Below are 22,199 nucleotides of genomic sequence, written 5' to 3' on the forward strand. Positions count from 1 at the left end.
GGCTAAAGCGTTTGATAGCGTTGAATGGCCCCGTTTATGGGAAGTTTTGAGTAGATTTGGGGTGGGTCCATCTTTTCTAAAATGGGTTTAACTGTTTTACAGCTCACCACTGGCACGAATGACAATTAATGTAGAGGTTTCAGACTCCTTCAGACTCTTTCGGGGTAGACGGCAGGGGTGCCTGCTTTCACCCCTGTTCGCCCTGGCTTTAAAAGCCTCTAGCGATACACATTAGAGCCTCACCGGGTATTACTGGTTTTAACAGAGGAGCCAGGCAAGACGTCTTCTTCCTATTTGCAGACGACACCTTAATCTAGGAGACACTGATGTTTCTCTGAGGAATGCGACGTTGATTGCAGACTTCGGAGGCTTATCAGGTTTCAGCATTAACTGAAACAAGTCAGTGCTTATGCCATTGGACCCCCTGACGAACCCCTTACCTGAATGCGCCAAGGACATATTAGTGGTAAACAAATTTAGATACTTGGGAATCCAGGTGACTTCTGATCCGACCCAATATCTCGCTCTGAACTTGGCACTGTTACTTCATAAGTTCAGAGCAGTGTTTGGCTTGGACGAAACTCCCTCTTTCGGTAACAGGGAGAGCTAATCTTATTAAAGATGGTGAGGGCCCCGCAGCTCCTCTACATTTTTCACAACACCCCAATCTGGGTACCGCATAAATGGTTTGTCCAAATTGATGCGCAGTTTAGAGACCTGATTTGGGGCTACAAAGTGGCACGGATAAGCCTCTCCACGATACAGCTAGCTAAAGATCAAGGGGGAATGGCAGTTCCGCATGCCCGTTATTACTTTGTGGCCTCACAGACCCAACTTCTGGGTAACTGGGGGGGTACAGACGAAGGTGATCCAATTAGGGCACTGCTGATCTCATCTGGGTCTGAGCTTCCGGTCATATCCCATTTGGAAGCAGGTTTTACGCATTTATCGCAGGCCCTACCCACCATTGTCCTGTTAAACACTTTGTGGAAATACATTCGGTCTCTCCTCAATTTTAAAGGGGTGTGTTCATTTACTCCTATTTGGAGAAATTCTTACTATAAGGAGCTTTTCAAACTCAGGGACTTCCGCTCCTGGGAAGCGGTGGGGGTTCATTTTATATCCCAGTTGTTTGTGGGGCCAGTCCTTAAATCATTTGCTGACCTCTGGGATGAGTTCTCTTGACAGGAATCAATTCTACAAATATTTACAGTTGAGACATGCTATACAGAGTGAGAGTAGACTGTCCCCAATCTCTGTGATAAGGCATCCCTTATTTAATGATGTTTTGATGGCAGAGGAAAAGGGCATGATTTCAAGAATTTACGCCAGACTACTCAACACCACACACGATGCGTCCACCCTGGCATGTAGGAAGGGTTGGGAAAAAGATTTGGGTCCCATTGACGGTAAAACTTGGGAATTGTGCTTATCCTCCGCTCCATTGGTATCGGTTTCTGCGGCACATAGGGTCTATAGGACCCCTTCCAGGTTTGGAAATGTCCAAAGCTTTTTAGGTACTGGCAGTTTGTTATTTCCACCATATTCCAAGCTTATGGCTTACCGGTGCCGCATGAACCCGTAGTGTGTTTACTGGGTGCCCTAGAGGTGCCCTCAGTTTCGCCTAATGGCCATACGGCTGTTCTGCGCTTGTTGTATATTGCCCGGAAGGCTATAGCGAGATTGTGGATCACTCCTAGAGTACCGAAGGAAGGTGAATGGGTGGAGATGGTGAATAGATTGTTAAAACGGGAGAAACTCACATACCAGCATCGAAATGCCCTTAAGAAGTTTTACTCATTGTGGCAGCCCTGGGTTGGGATCAGCTCAATTGGTTATGGACAGGCTATTGCAAATGTAATGCACCAGTATCAGTGGTGGGTTGGAGAACATTATATTGTTTCGATTTTTATTTTATTTTTTTCACAGAATAGCAATAGTGAGGTCATGGTGGAATAGTTTAATAAGACAAGTGAAATACATATGGTTTTACGGTACATGCATCCAATAAGAGTGTCAATTTATTTGATTATGTTATCTGTACCACGACACCAATGCCTTATATATGTTTTGTCAATGATTCAGGTTTGGTAGTCATGTTTGTAGCACCTGATTACCTTTATTTCATGTACAATATAACACAGTAAAGATTCCAAGTGCCCAGTTACTTCCATACAGGTGGAAGTTATTTTGTTTTTGCACGATTTTTTTGAGTAATGTTATAGGCACTGTATTTATGTTCCTTACTGCATGGAAATTGTGTCATTTGATATGTTTGCTTTATTTTCCAATAAAACTTTATTCTTGATTAAAAAAAAAAAAACACACAACAGGCAAGGATAAGCAATTTATCTGAAAAACATAACCCATCACCAAGTCCCAAAATAGAACAAAAACAAAAACAAAAAAAAGGGAAAAAAAAACTGAGCAGGGAAAAGGGGAAAGAAGCAAATAGCAGGGATGACCTCTCGCCCAGGGAGTGGAGGTGAAGCCAGAAAAGTTAGCTTGTTTGTGCCACCTCCTGGAGGTACGCATCAGTGTACACAAAATGATTCCAAGGCCTCCAGGTCTCACAGAAGGTCTCCTCTCGGTTGTGTAAAGTAGCGGTGAGATCCTCCATATTTCTTAATTAATTCACCTTGGAGAACCACAGAGATTTAGATGGGGGGTCCAACCTCCAGCAAAGGGGATGCATGCCTTGGCAGCGTTCAGCAGCTGAATTGTAAGAGAGGCCTTATATTTTGTAATCTGTCTGTCTGAAAGATGAAGCAGGCAGGCCGCCGGGTTTCCTTCCAGGTCAACTTCTGTCAGGTGTTTGACCGTACAGACCACCTCTCACCAAAAGGAGGCGAGTTTAGGGGCAGTCCCAGAAGATGTGCAACAGTGTCCCTTCAGCAGTTCGGCATAGCCAGCAGACACTGGGGACATGCGGGAAGAGACCGTGTAAGACGGTAGGCACCAGATACTAGAGGTCGACCAATATGGGTTTGTTTCTCTGGCCGATGTCGATATTTGGGAAATCGGGGCGGCCGATGGTCTGTGTTGCCAATTTTTGCAGCCGATATTTTAGGCCAATTTTTTTGATGCCCACCAGTGGAGCCCATCAGTGTCCACCAGTGGAGCCCATCAGTGTCCACCAGTGGAGCCCACCAGGGCATCACCTAATCAGTGCCAACCAGGGCATCACCTAATCAGTGCCAACCAGGGCATCACCTAATCAGTGCCAACCAGGGCATCACCTAATCAGTGCCAACCAGGGCATCACCTAATCAGTGCCAACCAGGGCATCACCTAATCAGTGCCAACCAGGGCATCACCTAATCAGTGCCAACCAGGGCATCTGTTAAACAGTGCAACACATCAGTGCCCACCAGTACAGCCTAATGTCATTCACTGCCACCTCATCAATGCCCACCAGCGGAGCGCTCCCGGCTCCATTCCATCTCCTAGCCTTGCACAAGAAAGCTCCATTAGTCCCTGGCCCCGACTTGCTGCGCGCCCCACCTCTGCCTACAAACCCCAGAATGCAGCGCGGACCGGTAACTGCCAATCGGCATCGGCCGCTGCCGACTTCCTACACTAAAAAAAAAAAAAAAAGTCAGCAGACAGCGGCCGTAATGGCAGCGAGCGGAAGAATTCCACCCAGCACACCCCTGCCTCAGATCCCAGACAATCGGCCTTTTTTTACATAATAATGGGCCGATGCCCGATACCATCAGGTCAAAATCTTATAGCTCGTCTCCTGGGTCATCGTGGCAATAGAAGACTTTTGGGAGAAATGGAGGATCTTTTCCTCCGAGAGTCAGTAAACTGGGTGCCTAGATCCGACTCCCATTTGGTTAGTAAAGGAAGGAATAAATCCATCAGCCAGGTCAAAAGAAGCATATATGGTTGAAAGGCCATGGCGGACTGGTTCCCTCCCCGGCAACACAGGTGTTTCAATTCCATGAGCTGGCGGGGAGGCACCCAGTGTCCACAAGCACTGGCAGAGAAAATTACGGAGTTGAAAACCACTCCAGAAATCCAGCGAAGGATCTGCAGCAGAAACCCCTGCAAAGGGAGAGAGACGGCCATCAGAACCCACAAAGTCGCAGAGACGGAGTCGTCCACTTGAAACTAATTGTTTGAATGGGGGGTTCTGAAGGCCTGGCGGAAATTCCGGGTTGCCCCAGGACCGGTACCATAGGGGAGGGCAGAAGTGAAATCAAGGCGTGTCTAAAGAATCTCTGGCCACAAGGAGAGTGCTACCCAATGTAGGGTGATCGGTAAGCGACCTTGGGAGAGATGACGAAAATCCACGGCCAGCTCTTGGCCGTGTCACCAAAATCCTCCAACTCCATGGCCACCCAATGCTTCGCCTCTGCACGACAATGCCAGTTCACCAGCCTGGTGAGGTGTGCTGCCCGATAATAGGCTTTAACATACCCCTGACGCCACTTTGACTGCTTGCTGGTGTCCTTCGGTCCAGAAAAGAGCGCTCTTTCCCTTCCCCCACCGTCGGTTTGTGCCCTTCTTGGCCTTGAATTGGCCCTGGTTGGGGGGGGGCACGGAAAAAACTTTCTGCCCTTCTCTCTCCTGGCTTTAACTAGGAACTGCGCCCCCTTCTCTGTAGTTCGTGATAGGACCTGATCCAGCCTGGGACCAAAAAGCTGGGAACCCTCAAAGGGCAACCCACAGAGCCGTGATCTGGACATATGGTCCTCCTGCCACAATTTAACCCAGATGGCCCTCCTTGCAGAGTTCAGAAGGGCCGCTGACTAAGCTGTGGTCCTGACAGTTTCCACTGCTGCATCTGCTACAGCCTTGCTTATTATCACTAAAGAGTGACTTCTTTAGAATTATTCCCTCTAGCAACATGGCCAGAGAGCCTGCATAGCCAAGCATCCACATTCCTTGCTACGCAGGCTGACACCAAAAGCAGGAGCCATGGCTGCCGCATTGGTATTCCACGTTCTTCGCAGTAGCGCCTCAGCCCTTTTGTCCATTTGGTCTCTAATGTTACCAGAGTCCTCAAAAGACAAATCAGATTTTTTAGAGAACTGTGAAAGGGCTGCATCTAATTTGGGGGTCTTGAACTTTTCCTCTTCCAAGTTTTTAGCTTAAGGAACTAGCTCTCTGGGTTCTTCCACTCCCTCAGAATTACCTCCTTGAGTTTGATGCACTGGGAATACCTTGGACTGAGGTTTCCCCAACCCCCTCTACATCTTATTGTTGGCATGCATTACTTTACCCAAATTTTTTATATATTTTTTAAGACAGATATTGCTTTCTTTTGGTGGTATTCAATTAGAGTTTTTCCTTTTTGCTAAACAAACGCGAAAAGACAGAACATTTTGAAAAAAAAAAATTGTTTTTGTTAAAATGTTTTGTAAAGAAGATTTGTTTTGCCTTTACTGATGTGCGCTGATGAGGCACTAAAATGCAGCACTGAATGGCGGCAATGATGAGGAGGCACTGACAGACATTGCTGATGGGGCCGCACCGATAATCAATCCCTCACATCAGAAAAGCCACTTATCGTCTCTCCTGTACTCACGCACTGTCAGCGTGAGTAGAGGAATGACTAATAACAGGAACAACCTATTTACACTGTGATAAGCGGTGATTGGACACCGCTGATTACATGGTAAAGAGCCTACATCATTGACTCTTTGGGGAAAAAAAAAAAAAAAAAAAAAAAAGCTGTTCCAAACTACCCTTTGTGCTCAGCCACTAAATTATACTGCCAGATCCTGAAATATATAAAATTACCAATCGAATGCAATATGTGCTAAAACAAATACACAAATCATACAAGTATGATATTGTACACAAACAGTACAATATAGTGCACCAATGTGCAACATTTGCATGGTCGTGGGTTGAGAACAAAGAATATATTCTACATTTTTGGCAAAAATTGGAGGTTCGCTTGGGCCTCACAAACAGATGAACCATGATTTCACAATTAGTGGGCTATTGCGCTGTTGGAAGCATTTCAAGAAAAAAAGCAGATTTTTCACAAGGTTTTCACAAGCAGATATTGGGACAGAGATGCCTGAACAATAGGGTCGTTTGTCACAGAAACCAGAACATTTACCCTTGTCAAATGGACAAGGAAAGAAACACAAATATAAGGCCAATTCTGATCATACATAGAATTTTACCTGTGACTAACAGTCATCAAACTTGAAAAGCCATAGCAAATATCCCATTGTTTTAAAGAATAAATATTACCCCTTAAGTAAAGTAGCCAGTATTGTCTCAACTTTTCCCCAAACAATGGCATCATCAAGAAAAAAAAAAAATCTCTATATATATATATATATATATATATATATATATATATATATATATTTATTTATTATATATAGTGTGTTTATAAGTAGAAATGTTTTAAAAAGCTAATTAGCATTAGGAAATACTCCCAATTATGATTATAACCACATAAGACTTTAGCATATTTTGAGATTAACACATATTCATCGGGTATATCAAAATCACTCATTTATCCATAGATAATAATTTTGTGTGATATTGATTGATATATATAACCTGTGTCATTCCGAGACAAGCCAGTTTTAAAAAAAAGTAGATACTTTTTTTTAAATCAGTAAAAAAGCTTCACACATTGCACTCACATTTGATACAGCAAATCAAGGCACTTCAATAGTGAACTAAGCAGCGGGTTCCTCACAGGTGATTATCTTGTTGCATTATGGTCACAGCGGACCTAAATAAAAACAGTCAGCCTATCCCCCTGCTCCGTTCGTCTCACTCGTCACTTCAAAAACACATTACACATGCGATGGTCGGCACTCGGACGCTTCCTTGGTGTGCCGTGTAACTTCCGCTAGACTAGTTTCGTCACTCTGGACTTCTTCACGTAGGGTTGGTTACACGGACTCATAACTTCCCTTTTATCAATGGGCTGACCTCTGACACGCATCATGTTACGCCCACACGTCCGCCCGTCAGTCCAAATGTGAATCACACTCTGTTAATTGCAAATGCTAATCAGTCCATCCACCTGTCTGTTCCAAAGAACCTGCATCAATGCGTGTCCCCATGACCACAATGCAACAAGTGTCTACAAACAGGAAATGGTTGCAATCCATCAATTTACAATACATCGCAATTATACATATTATACATATTATGATATTGCTATTTGATTACTCTCAGTGTACAATGGTCCTATGTATCAAATAGATCAGGGATATGCAATTAGCGGACCTCCAGCTGTTGTAGAACTACAATTCCCATGAGGCTTAGCAAGACTGACAGTCACAAGCATGAGACAGAGGCATGATGGGAATTGTAGTTTTGTAACAGCTGGAGGTCCGCTAACTGCATATCCCTGAAATAGATAATCCAAAGCCTTAAATTAAAAAAACACCATAACTGAAAAATAAAATAAGATAATGCACTCATCTGAGTGCATAATAACATGCCTCTCTGGGTTGGGAAAAATGTGTGTGTATATATGCCACTATCCACATACATATATCCAAATGTGAATGTGAGTGATCATACTTCCACATAAATTCTACCTTATAAATACGTATCAGGTCAAGCAAAAAAAAGAGATTTTTAATACAGCTTACCTGTAAAATCTTTTTCTTGGAGTACATCACGGGACACAGAGCGGCATTCATTACTATGTGGGTTATATGGAGTACCTTCAGGTGTAGACACTGGCAATCTCAAACAGGAAATGCCCCTCCCTATATAACCCCCTCCCATAGGAGGAGTACCTCAGTTTTGTAGCAAGCAGTATGCCTCCCAAAATGGTCCTCAAAAAAGAGGAGTGGGAGCTCTGTGTCCCGTGATGTACTCCAAGAAAAAGATTTTACAGGTAAGCTGTATTAAAAATCTCTTTTTCTTTATCGTACATCACGGGACACAGAGCGGCATTCATTACTATGTGGGATGTCCCAAAGCAATGCTTACAATGAGGGGAGGGAGAACATCTCCAAGACAAAAGGATTTAATTTAGAGATATACTCAAATCATAATAAATCCAACTTAGTTGAGAAAAATAATTTTAAATTTTAAATTTAACTCAAAAAAGAGGAGCCCCCGGAATCCGAGGGTCTCACACTGCAGCCTGCAGCACTGCCTGCCCGAAGGCAGCATCAGTATTCCTTCTTACGTCCAACTTGTAGAATTTTGTAAACGTGTGGACAGAAGACCAGGTTGCCGCCTTGCAAACTTGAGCCATAGAGATCTGGTGGTGTGCTGCCCAGGAGGCGCCCATGGCTCTAGTAGAATGAGCCTTTAATGATACTGGAGGAGGCAACCCTTTCAAGCCGTAGGCCTGAGTGATTAATTGCTTAATCCACCTAGAAATGGTGGACTTTGCAGCTGCCTGCCCCTTCTTGGGCCCATCCGGTAGAATGAACAGCACATCTGTTTTCCGGATCTTCTTTGTAGCTTTAAGATAGGCCTTCATGGCCCTGACAATATCCAAGGTATGCAGCAACCCTTCCTTTCTGGAAGTAGGTTTAGGGAAGAAGGATGGTAATACCAAATCCTGGTTCAAATGAAAACTGGATATGACCTTCGGTAGGAAGGAAGGATGAGGGCGGAGAACGACCCTGTCCTTATGAAAAACAAGATATGGTTCCTTACAGGATAAGGCCGCTAGCTCCGAAACTCTTCTTGCGGAAACTATGGCAACCAAAAATACTAACTTCCTTGTCAGTAGAACCAAAGGAATATCAGCCAACGGCTCAAACGGTTGTTTCTGTAAACTTTGACAGAACAAGATTTAAATCCCACGGACAAAGCGGGGATTTAACTGGAGGTCTAATACGTAAGACCCCTTGAAGGAAGGTCTTAACCAGTGAGTGGGTGGCCAGCGGCCGCTGAAACCACACTGACAGAGCAGAAATCTGTCCTTTGATTGTGCTTAATGCCAATCCTTTATCCACTCCTAGCTGGAGAAAACTTAATACTCTATCGATGGTAAATTTGCGAGAAAGCCATCGCTTGGACTCACACCAGCCTACATAGGCCTTCCAGACCCTGTAATAAATCACCCTAGAGACCGGTTTCCTGGCTCTGATTAGGGTAGAGACTACTTTCTGAGACAGACCTCTACCCCTGAGAATCAGGGATTCAGCTTCCAGGCCGTCAAATTTAGATGCCGTAAGGCAGGGTGGAGGATCGGACCTTGCGATAGCAGGTCTGGCCGTAGAGGAAGAGTCCAAGGGTCTCCCACTACCATCTTTAGGATGAGTGAGTACCATGCCCTTCTGGGCCATGCTGGAGCTACCAGGATGACTGGTATGTGTTCCACCCGGATCCTGCGCAGCAGGCAGGGTAGTAACTGGAGCGGGGGAAACGCATAAAGAAGTTTGAACTGATGCCAAGGGCAAACCAACGCATCGGTTCCGCAGGCCATCGGATCCCTTGAGCGGGATATGAACCTGTCTAGTTTCTTGTTGAGTCTCGATGCCATGATATCCACGTCCGGCACTCCCCATCTCTGGCAGAGTGCTTGAAAGACTTGTGGATGCAGAGACCATTCCCCCGGCCATAGAGTCTGGCGGCTTAAGAAGTCCGCCTGAAAGTTGTCCACTCCTGGAATGAATATTGCCGATATGCAGGGCACATGCGCCTCTGCCCATAGGAGAATCAAGCTCACCTCTCTCTGAGCGGCTTGACTCCTGGTTCCCCCTTGGTGATTTATGTATGCCACGGCCGTGGCATTGTCTGATTGAATTCTCACCGGGAACCCCTGCAATTTTGACGTCCAAGCCCTGAGGGCTAGTCGAGCAGCTCTGAGCTCCAAGATGTTGATGGGCAACTGCTTCTCTGGCTTTGCCCAAGTACCTTGGCGAGTGCAACCATCCAAAATTGCTCCCCAGCCCGTCAGGCTGGCGTCTGTGGTCACTATCTTCCAAGCCACTGGGCTGAAAGACTTCCCCTTCAGTAGATTCTGAGGGTCTAACCACCAACACAGACTTTGTCGGACTCTTGATAAGAGCGGCAACGGGATATCCAAGGCCTGTGGCCTTCTGCTCCATGCTGACAGGATGGCTGCCTGTAGGATGCGAGTGTGGCTCTGGGCGTATGGTACCGCCTCGAACGTGGCCACCATCTTGCCTAGTAACCTCATACATAGGCGAATAGTCGGTTTTTTCTTGCTTAGAACCAGTAGGATTAATTCCTTGATGGCTTTTACCTTCCTCAGAGGTAGGAACACTCGTTGTTCTGTGTCTAATCTCATGCCGAGATATTCCAACTGCCTTGTGGGCTGGAAAGCTGACTTTCTCGATTTAGGACCCAGCCGAACCTCTCGAGGTATTGGACCGTGAGGGCCACTGCTCGCTCCAAGCCGGGAGACGAGTGGTCTATGACTAGGAGGTCGTCCAGGTATGCTAGGATCGTGACCCCTTGGATCCTTAGCTTGGCTAGGATCGGAGCTAGGACCTTCGTGAACACCCGGGGGGCCGTAGCCAACCCGAAGGGAAGCGCCACGAATTGGAAGTGACGCGAAGCCACCATGAAGCGTAGATATCTTTGATGTGGCTGATAAATTGGAACATGAAGGTAGGCATCCTTTATGTCTATGGACGCCATGAAGTCGTCCTTCTGGAGTGTGGCAGCTGCTGACCGCACGGATTCCATCCGAAATGAGCGGATCTTTAGATATGCATTTACCATCTTTAGGTCCAAAATTGGCCTGACATCTCCATTGGATTTTGGGATGATGAATAGGTTGGAGTAGAAACCCAGCCCCTGTTCCAGGACTGGCCGGAATCCGAGGCGGATCGTTTGGAATCCTCGACTCCTGGAAATGAGGAGGAGGAAACCTTAGGCAATCTAATTTGTAGCCTGTGGCCACGGAAGACCGTACCCACTCGTCGGGAATGCTGGCTTCCCAAATCTCTGAAAAGAGTCGCAGCCTTCCCCCCACCTTCGTGGGTGGGGGCGCCCCTTCATAAGGTTGGCTTGGGGGCTGGTTTTGCTGGTTTGCGAAACCACTGCCTTTTGCCTCTAACAGCCTGTCCTTGTGATTTGCTGTTGAAGCCGAAGTTTGCTTTTGCAGGAGGCCGTCGATACTGCTTGGCATTAGAGGGCCCCTGCCCAGGGGAATACTGTCGTTTAAACGCAGGCCCCTGAACCTTCTTCTTAGTTGGCAAGAGAGTACTCTTGCCGTTTGAAATGGTCTGAATGTATTTATCTAGGTCTTCTCCGAAGAGTCGTCCTCCATGGAAGGGGAACCCTACCAGGAGCTTCTTGCATGGGGGCTCAGCCTCCCAGCTTTTTAACCATAAGAGTCTTCTCATATGGATAAGGGATAACGATAAACGTGACGCTTGCTGGATAGAATCCTTGATTGCGTCTACCGTAAAACATATGGCCTTAGGGACATCCGAAAATTCTTCTGCCTGCTGGGCAGGAATAAGTTTAAGCATCTGCTTAAATTGATCCGATAATGCTTGAGCGACCCCAATCGCAGCCACAGCTGGCTGTACTACTGCCCCTGCAGTAGTGAAGGAGTTCTTAAGTAGTGCTTCCAAGCGCTTATCAACTGGATCCTTGAACACCTGTATGTTTTCTACAGGGCATGTTAACGATTTGTTAACACATGAGATGGCTGCGTCCACTGCAGGAGTAGCCCATCTTTTGGAAAAATTTTTCTTCCATAGGATATAGGACAGAGAACTTCTTAGGTGGTAAGAAGATCTTATCTGGCTTGTTCCAATCTTGGAACAAAACTCCCTCTAATAGAGGATGGATCGGAAACACAGCATTGCTTTGAGGCGCCCTCAGTGAGCCCAAAGCTGAAACCGTCGATACCTGGAGATCTGGTACTGGCAAGTTGAATGCCCTATGGACCAAGTCCGACAATCCTTGAATCCACCAGCTCTCCCTCAGGGAGACTGCCCCAGACTCCTCTGTATCCGGATCTTCGATCCCTGAACCTACTTGGTCCTTGTCCAAGAGGTCGTCCAATTCCCCTGAGGAAAGGACCTCCTCTTCTGAGGGTCCGCGCTCGGGCGACGGAGATCTATTCCGCTTACTGCCCTGCATAGCTGCGGCTATCATTTTACCCATGCTTTTCTGCATCTCTTTTAAAGAGGTGAGTAATACCTCCTCCGTGACCATCTTAGGGTTGGACTGACCCGCGTCAGCTCCAGCCCCAGATCCCGATGGCCCCAAGGCTCCCTGTGGGGAAAGCAGCGGCATAGCTTTGTCCGAGACCTCAGACTCTCTGGGGGAATCCCCACCTCTTGTACCCTTGTTTTTTGATGCCATGGTACAATACCGAGGTACACCTGCTACTTATTGGTACCTGGGACTTATAAATAGTTAAATGCCCAAACACCTGTTTGGGGGATAAAAAATGCTTCCTCTCCCCTAGATGACACTTTTTTTTTTTTTTTTTTTTTTTTTTTCAAATCTAGGAAAGAAAAAACATTCTGTCCCCCTGAGTAGTATTGCAAGAAAAACTATGAGATGGAAAAGAAACAGCCTATTCCTAGGCTTGAAAACAGTCTTTCTGAAGACTGCAATATTCTTTCTGGCCACTGTGTGTCCTCGGCGCCCCGTGCTTGCCGTTCTGGTCTTTCCTCCTCAGTTCCAAAGTATTGAATGAGCTATATGGAACAAACAAGGAAGGGCCGCCCCTTCCTTAAGCCACTGACCCGCCCTTCCCCCCCAGCAATCTCAAACAGGAAATGCCCCTCCCGACAGGGGGGGGGGTGGGGTTGGGAGGAAGGGACCTCTCTGCTCCAGCAAACTGCAGCCTGCAGCCTGGAACCATGAGGAGGTCAGCGTTTTGCCTGCTTTGCAGGCCGTGAGGAGGAAGACTGAATGGAGCATCGCCTGGAGGCTTGCAGGTAAGCACAGCTCTCTGACACACACATATACTTTTATATCACACAGGCCCCACTCAATGCTTTTCCAACACTACAAGGGAGGTCACATCTTATGGGGAATAATACATATAGAGCCATCCTATCTTTATGATATGTGACTAGTTTGCCAGATGCAGTGCATAACTTTAGGCATGTCCCCTGTGACCCCCCAGAAAAAACCTGCTAAGAACCAAGTTCCGCAAGTTTTCCCCTCACTTACCTGCTCCATGCCGCAGGACTTTGCCAAGCAAGAGGCCCAATCTTCCCCCATCTCGGTGGGGATGTCTAGACCTTCAGGCCCTGGGTTCCTATGAAGGATCCACTGTCCTGGGCCCATATAGCACTCTGGCAACAGAAACATTAGGCACCCAAAGGTTTCTAAGTTCTGGGCCCAGGGTCCAGCTCTCTAAAAAGAAAAGCATTATGGGCTATACCCCAAGGGTTTGGGGTCCGGTTACTGACCACTTTAGCGCTGAGGCTTTTTTGGACAGAACCGGTTAGCTCACCTAATCCCAAGGATGTGGAGGCAAGCTAAACCATGACTAACACCTAAGACACTGGCGAAAAAACTGAGGTACTCCTCCTATGGGAGGGGGTTATATAGGGAGGGGCATTTCCTGTTTGAGATTGCCAGTGTCTACACCTGAAGGTACTCCATATAACCCACATAGTAATGAATGCCGCTCTGTGTCCCGTGATGTACGATAAAGAAAAAACCCTAACATGTATATACCCCCCCGTCCTATCTGAAAAAAAAAAAAATATTTATATCCCAAACAGACGGCTAGGCATTAGCATTCCTACTAAAACTACACACATAAATAAAATGTAGGAGTTGCTAATAAAGCAGTTCAGGTCAAGTTCGATATTTAACCCTCTAGGGTGGAGACTCCCGAGGAGAAATATCCACTTTGTTTCTCTCTTAGAGAGTTCCCTTACTCGATTAGAGCCCCTCCAGGCAGGGAAAGTACAATCTATTCCACAGAATTGAAGAACTGAGGGATCTTGATTGTGTTTTTCCTTAAAATGCAGGGAAACGCTGTGATGTATAAATCCTTTCTTGATATTAGCCAGATGTTCGGCTATACGTATCCTAAGGAGACGCTTAGTTCTCCCTACATAGTACAGCCCACATGGGCACCATAAGAGATATACCACAAAGGATGAGTTACAAGTGATACATTGTTCAATCTCATAAACACGACCATCCTTGTCTGAAAATTCCTTCTTCCCACTATTGTTGATACTCACCGTCCTGCAACAAATACATCTCCGGCAGGAATAAAAGCCTTTAAAGTCCTCACTAAGGCTTGCCTTTTTAGGTAGATCCAGGATTTTCCGTACCACCCGATCCCCATAGTTCGGGGCTCTCCTGTATATAAACGTGGGTCTTTCTGACAGGATTTCACAAAGATGTCTATCCCTTCCCAGAATTGCCCAATGTTTACGGAAAATATCCTCTATTTCCCTATACTGATAGTGAAAGTCTGATATAAACCCCTCCTTCCTTGAACATTGCTCCCTAGGCATTGAAGCTACCTCGGCAATGGTGTTATTTATGAAAACGTCCTTATATCCTTTCTGCAATAACTTATCCCCCAATATATTAGCCTGCGTTAAAAAGTCAGCAGATGTTGTACAATTTCGGCGAATCCTCAAAATCTGGCCCTTAGGGATGTTTTTAATCCAAGATGGGTGGTGTCCACTCCCTATGGCCAGGTAGCTATTTCTGTCAGTGGGCTTGAAATAAGCCTTTGTGCTAATCACAGAACCAGTCTTCATAATAGTTAAATCTAGGAAATGTACTTCCTTTTCACTAATAACATGGTCTAGCACAATGTTAGTATTGTGATTTAGACGTTTTAAAAAAATCTCCACTGACTCCTTCGATCCCTCCCATATAAACAGGAGATCTATAAATCGTCTATAGAGTTTTAACTCTGGTCTGGCCTCATTAAACACATGTCTATCCTCCCACTCCGCCATGAACAGGTTGGCGAGGCTAGGGGCAAACTTGGCTCCCATAGCCACTCCAACCTGCTGGGAGAAGAACTGGTCCTGGTACCAGAAATAATTGTGGGCCATACAGAAGTCCAGCACTTTGCCCAAAAAGCATTTCTGCACATGCGGTATGTCCTCACGTCTGCTTAATGCCCAATTGAGTGCCAGTAAGGCAGTGGTTCTCAACCCTCTACTGCCGTGACCCCTTGATAAAATGTTCCAAGTTGTGGGGAACCCTAACAGTAAAATTATTTTCGTAGCGTGGGTTGTCAGCACCCAAGGCAAGAAAAGTCATTTGCACCCCCAAACCCACGGACATTTTGCACTCCCTTCCACTCATACAGTATTAACCCCTATGGTACATTTTAGGATGTACAACTCTTTCTCTTTGTTCTTTTTTCTCTTATCTCTCTTCATTCAAAAAACAATTTCCCCCATCCCTCTCCAGCAGTCTTGTTCTTTTTCTCCCTTTTTCTTTCTTTCATCCCGCTCTTTTCCTCTTTAGTCCATGTATTCTCTATTTTTATTACTTCTCTTGCTCCTTAATGGGGGGGTGGGATGAGTGGCAGTGCTGGCGGGGAATTGGGATGAGTGGCAATGCTGGGGGGAGTTCTGATCAGTCAAAAAGGCTTGGAGAGCGCTGTGGGCTTCAGGAACAGCCCAGGATGTGGGGACCCCTGGCAAAATCATTTGACCCCCAGGTTGAGAACCACTGCAGTAACCACTGCAGTAAGGCATAATCATGTTGTATGATGGTATACAATGAGCTTACATCCGCAGTTACTAGAAAAGTCTGGCAAGCTGGTTTAACCTCCACCCCCTCGAACAAACGTAGAAGGTCACTTGTGTCCTTAAGGTAAGCCTTAGTGCTTTTAACACTAGGTTGGATGAATCGGTCAAGGTATTCCTCAAGTCTCACCGTGACTGACCCAATACCGTTAACAATAGGGCGTGCTGGGGGGTTATCAACACTTTTATGAATCTTTGGCAAAGTGTAGATAATCGGTATTCTGATGATGGATTAAGGTACTGACTCTTTAGCATTCAGTGCTCCATATCTACTTCCCCATTCAATTAGTACATTAAGTTGAGATCTGTATGCTTCTATTGGATCGTTTGCCAATGTCCTATACGTCGTTTGCCCCCTAGCCTCGCCAACCTGTTCATGGCGGAGTGGGAGGATAGACATGTGTTTAATGAGGCCAGACCAGAGTTAAAACTCTATAGAAGATTTATAGATGATCTCCCGTTTATATGGGAGGGATCGAAGGAGTCAGTGGAGATTTTTTTTAAAACATCTAAATCACAATACTAACAACATTGTGCTAGACCATCTTGGATTAAAAACATTCCTAAAGGGCCAGATTTTGAGGATTCGCCGAAATTGTACAACATCTGCTGACTTTTTTAACACAGGCTAATATATTGGGGGATACGTTCTTGCAGAAAGGATAAGGAAGTTTTCATAAATAACACCATTTCCGAGGTAGCTTCAATGCCTAGGGAGCAATGTTCAAGGAAGGAGGATGTGGTCACTAATAATTTACATCAGTTGGGGTTTATATCAGACTTTCACTATCAGTATAGGGAAATAGAGGATATTTTCCATAAACATTGGGAAATTCTGGGAAGGAATAGACATCTTTGTGAAATCCTGCCAGAAAGACCCAAGTTTATATACAGGAGAGCCCCGAACTATGGGGATCGGGTGGTACGGAAAATCCTGGATCCACCTAAAAAAGGCAAGCCTTAGTGAGGACTTTAAAGGCTTTTATTCCTGCCGGAGATGTATTTGTTGCAGGACAGCGAGTATAAACAATAGGGGGAAGAAGGAATTTTCAGACAATGATGGTCGTGTTTATGAGATTGAACAATGTATCACTTGTAACTCATCCTTTGTGGTATATCTCTTATGGTGCCCATGTGGGCTGTACTATGTAGGGAGAACTAAGCGTCTCCTTAGGATACGTATAGCCGAACATCTGGCTAATATCAAGAAAGGATTTATACATCACAGCGTTTCCCTGCATTTTAAGGAAAAACACAATCAAGATCCCTCAGTTCTTCAATTCTGTGGAATAGATTAGAGCCCCTCCAGGCAGGGAAAGTACAATCGAGTAAGGGAACTCTCTAAGAGAAACAAAGTGGATATTTCTCCTCGGGAGTCTCCACCCTAGAGGGTTAAATATTGAACTTGACCTGAACTGCTTTATTAGCAACTCCTACATTTTATTTATGTGTGTAGTTTTAGTAGGAATGCTAATGCCTATCCGTCTGTTTGGGATATATATATATATATTTTTTTTTCCAGATATGACGGGGGGTATATACATGTTAGTTTTTTTTTGCTTGACCGGATACATTTTTATAAGGTAGAATTTATGTGGAAGTATGATCACTCACATTCACATTTTGATATATGTATGTGGATAGTGGCATATATACACACACATTTTTCCCAACCCAGAGAGGCATGTTATTATGCACTCAGATGAGTGCATTATCTTATTTTATTTTTCAGTTATGGTGTTTTTTTAATTTAAGGCTTTGGATTATCTATTTGATACATGGAACCATTGTACACCGAGAGTAATCAAATAGCAATGTCATAATATGTATAATTGCGATGTATTGTAAATTATTGATGGATTGCAACCATTTCCTGTTTGTAGACACTTGTTGCATTGTGGTCATGGGGACACGCATTGAGCGCTGACATAATGTGATGCAGGTTCTTTGAAACAGACAGGTGGATGGACTGATTAGCATTTGCAATTAACAGAGTGTGATTCACATTTGGACTGAAGGGCAGACGTGTGGGCATAACATGATGCGTGTCAGAGGTCAGCCCATTGATAAAAGGGAAGTTATGAGTTTGTGTAACCAACCCTGCGTGAAGAAGTCCATAGCGACGAAACTAGTCTAGGGGAAGTTACACCAAGGAAGCGTCCGAGTACCGACCATCACATGTGTAGTGTGTTTTTGAAGCGCCGAGTGAGACGAACGGAGCAGGGGGTGAGGCTGACGGTTTTTATTTAGGTCCGCTGTGACCATAATGCAACAAGATAATCACCTGTGAGGAACCCGCTGCTTAGTTCACTATTGAAGTGCTTTGATTTGCTGTGAGTGCAATGTGTGAAGCTTTTTTACTGATTTTTTTTTTTTTTTTTTTTAAATGTTTTTATTAGGTTTTCAATACACAAGTTCACAAACAGTTTCATTAAGTTTCATATATAATATATGTGCACAGGTAACGTCGACACAGTAGAGTATATAATTCTAAAAAAAAAAAGAAAAGGATATGCAGAAGGAAGTCTGCAATGAGCACAGTTGTACTCAACAATGAATATATATCATAAAGGGGAAGGGATAAGAATAGATTAGGGATAGATTAGGGAAGGATGTGCAATAGATAGAGAAATTCAATAACCGGCACATTAGATTCGGTTCGGGTCAATATTTCAAGAGGAAAGAAACAATCATATCATTTCGGTATAAGTTAGCAACAGTGACATACCTGTCTGTCAGGGTTTCATTAACCGGAGATATTCATCCGATTTTGTAAAGTGCGTCCAACAAGACCACATATCAATGTAGGCTTTAGATGAGTCCCTAGATTGGTATATTAGTTCTTCCATGCTGGCAATGTGGTTAACTCTGCGTAACCAATCTAGGATGGATTTTACTGATTTTATGTGGACGTTTTTTCACATATATAATTTATACAATTTTTTCACTTTATTTATTCCTGCATTTCTCACAATATTTTGGCATTTTTATAGCGATCGGTGCTATAAAAATGCATTGGATTACTATAAAAATGCCACTGGCAGGGAAGGGGTTAACACTATGGGGCGAGGAAGGGGTTAAGTATGTTCCCTGGGTGTGTTCTAACTGTAAGGGGGGGGGGTGGACTCACTAGGGGAAATAACTGACCGCTGTTCATACATTGTATGAACAGACGGTCAGGCATTTCTCCCGACAGGACCGGAGCTGTGTGTTTATCGCGGGTGCCCAGCGGTGATCAGGGACGAGCGGGGGGGGGGGGGGCAGGCGCCCCTAGTGGCCGCTTCAGGGAGCGACGTATAGCTACAGGCTCTCGCCCAGGGGAGCCGACCTGCGGCGGCTGGTCGGCAAGTAGTTAAAGATATCCGCAATAAAAATGACAATACTGTGAGGGAAAACTGTCCTTAACCACTTAAGGGCCGCCTCATGTACATATACGTCAGCAGAATGGCACAGGCAGGCACATCAACGTATATATACGTGCCCTGCTTGACGTGGGTCGGGGGTCCGGGACCCCCCCCCGTACATGCGGCGGTCCCCGTGGCTTCAGGAGCGATCCGGGACGACGGCGCGGCTATTCGTTTATAGCCGCTCCGTCGCGATTGCTCCCCGGAGCTGAAGAACGGGGAGAGCCGTGTGTAAACACGGCTTCCCCGTGCTTCACTGTGTCGGCGCATCGATCGCGTCATTCCCTTTATAGGGAAGACACGATCGATGACGTCATTCCTACAGCCACACCCCCCTACACTAGTAAACACACACAAAGTAAACCCTAACTCCTACAGCACCCCCTGTGGTTAACTCCCAAACTGCAACTGTCATTTTCACAATAAAGAATGCAATTTAAATGCATTTTTTGCTGTGAAAATGACAATTGTCCCAAAAATGTGTCAAAATTGTCCGAAGTGTCCGCCATAATGTCGCAGTCACGAAAAAAATCGCTGATCGCCGCCATTAGTAGTAAAAAAAATAAAATAAATAAAAATGCAAAAAAACTATCCCCTATTTTGTAAACACTATAAATTTTGCGCAAACCAACCGATAAACGATTATTGCGATTTTTTTTACCAAAAATAGGTAGAAGAATACGTATCGGCCTAAACTGAGGGGAAAAAAAATTTATATATGTTTTTGGGGGATATTTATTATAGCAAAAAGTAAAAAATATAGCATTTTTTTCAAAATTGTCGCTCTATTTTTGTTTATAGCGCAAAAAATAAAAACCGCACAGGTGATCAAATACCACCAAAAGAAAGCTCTATTTGTGGGGAAAAAAAGACGCCAATTTTGTTTGGGAGCCACGTCGCACGACCGCGCAATTGTCTGTTAAAGCGACGCAGTCCCGAACTGTAAAAACCCCTTGGGTCTTTAGGCAGCATTTTGGTCTGGGGCTTAAGTGGTTAAAAAGCACAGCAGCATAATGCTAAATTAAACGCAAACAAAGTGCAAGAATTATAAGTGCAACAAAAATGTATAAAAGTGTCAAAGAAATATATATTTTTTTTTAATCCATATGCGATTCAAAGGCAAAGTCCCAAGATCAAAAACTGCAAATTGGTGACAACTCCTTTTAAAGGCGATTCTTGTACCACCAAGTGCAACACCTAGTGTGATCCTCCTCCATTCACACTAAGGTGTCTGTTTATGAAGCAGTGAAGAGCGGTGATCCCAAGGATCACCACTGATCACAGCCCATAAACAGTTTATGAAACAGTGATAATCAGGGGGAGAAGAGTCCTCCCTACGATTATCTCTACACACAGTGAAGTCTCATAGACCGACACAGAAACGGCCAGTTTATGAAGCTGTGATCTGAGCTCTTCACTGGTGATCCGAGTCAGAATTCACACTCCCCAATTCACCAGCTCAGAGCTGGTGAAGCGGGGAGTGAAGAGAGAATCCTGGGGGTTCTGAGGAGGAAGGAGGAAGATTTTTAACTTCCTTCTACCTCGTTCTGACCCCCCAACACTGTAACTATGTCCCCCTGTAATATTTATGTGTATACCTATATATAATGTGTATATATATATATATATATATATATATATATATATATATATATATATATATATATAAAGTGTGTGTATATACACGTGTGTGTGTGTGTGTATGTGTATGTGTGTGTGTGTATGTGTGTGTGTATATGTGTATGTGTGTATATATATATATATATATATATATATATATATATATATATATATATATATATATATATATATATATATATATATATATATATATATATATATATATTATGCAGGGGGACTCGTTATTTTAATTACATTAACCACGCCATCTTTCGGTAAACTGAGCGGTGATAATTTATCACTGCTCAATAAACTGACATCATCGTATTTCTGTGAATTTCTGGCCTGTTCTCCAGTGTTTGAAGCGTTGGTAGATCACTTCACTCCTCCAAGGGTGAAGTGATCTTCTCGGCTTCATAAACAGGCACACAGAGGAGAAAATTTTTCACTGTGATAGCCGGAGAAAGAAGCAGTGAATAGATTTCACTGCTTCATAAACGGACACCTAAATGAACTCACCAGAGTGAATGGTCAGTAATATTATAAACAAGCAACTGCGCCTCTTAATGGCCCCTCAACAGGTTAATGGTTCCACGATAATGGCTCCAAATGCAGTTCCTCTCAATGAGCCCTCTCATACAGTTCCCAATTGTTCATAAAGCGGCAGGTTAGAATGAAGGCAGGTTAGAAGGAAGGAAGGCATTTGTCATAGGCTCTTTACTGTGATCAAAGTTGCAGTGTTTGAGTTGCAAAGTTGTATCGCACTGCGATAATACTTCAATAATAATATTAAACACTCTGAGTGTTCAAACCTTCTGCAGATGGCAGTATACACACAGGTAGAAAACTCAGAGGTATGTTCTTGAACTACTGTATAAAAGGATTTGATGGCGAGTAAAAACATTTAAGTGGTTGTAACCCTCTAAGTATATCCCTCTATAGTGTGTATTTGCCTCGATACACCTCCCCCCAGCACATAGCAGGTGACCGACAGCCTCAGCTGTGTATATTTTGTGTAGGAGGAGGGGTATCCTTACCCTTTACTCAGCTCTCAGATTACACTGAAGCTCTGTGCTCTAGCTGTGCAGTGTGAATCATCAGATATCCCACCCCCTTCCTTGTACTGCTGAGAAACAGAATCAAATCTATGTATTATAATGGATCTGGAGACGAGAGGGCTGTAGATAACAGGTACAACCTATGTAGGAGTATATGTAACATCTCTGTGTATCACCTGAGACCAGTCACTTCATTGGGTAAGCGTTTACAACCACTTTAACATACAAAAGTGAGATTTACAAAAATGGCCAACTTCAGAAATGTTGTGCATTTTAGTTTTTGATCGAATGGGGAAGGGCTGAAACCACTGTCAGGTTTTTTCTTCCATTGAAGAGATTTTCTTCTCACCTCTTTTGGCGACAAGAGGTCAAGGGATTAACACATCTTTATATGGAGGAAGGAGAAAGGACTAGCAGCCCAAGAAGGGCTATATTGCCATCTGCGCATTTGTTATGAGCTCCTCCACCTTATA

General features: G+C 44.5%; 1 protein-coding gene across 1 annotated transcript in view; it reads right to left on the bottom strand.

The window, feature by feature from the left end:
- The window catches only part of POLR2B (RNA polymerase II subunit B), a 601,249-nt gene that overhangs the window by 153,244 nt on the left and 425,806 nt on the right, over positions 1–22,199 (bottom strand).

The sequence above is a fragment of the Rana temporaria genome, chromosome 1, assembly GCF_905171775.1.
Source record: "Rana temporaria chromosome 1, aRanTem1.1, whole genome shotgun sequence".
NCBI lineage: Eukaryota > Metazoa > Chordata > Amphibia > Anura > Ranidae > Rana > Rana temporaria.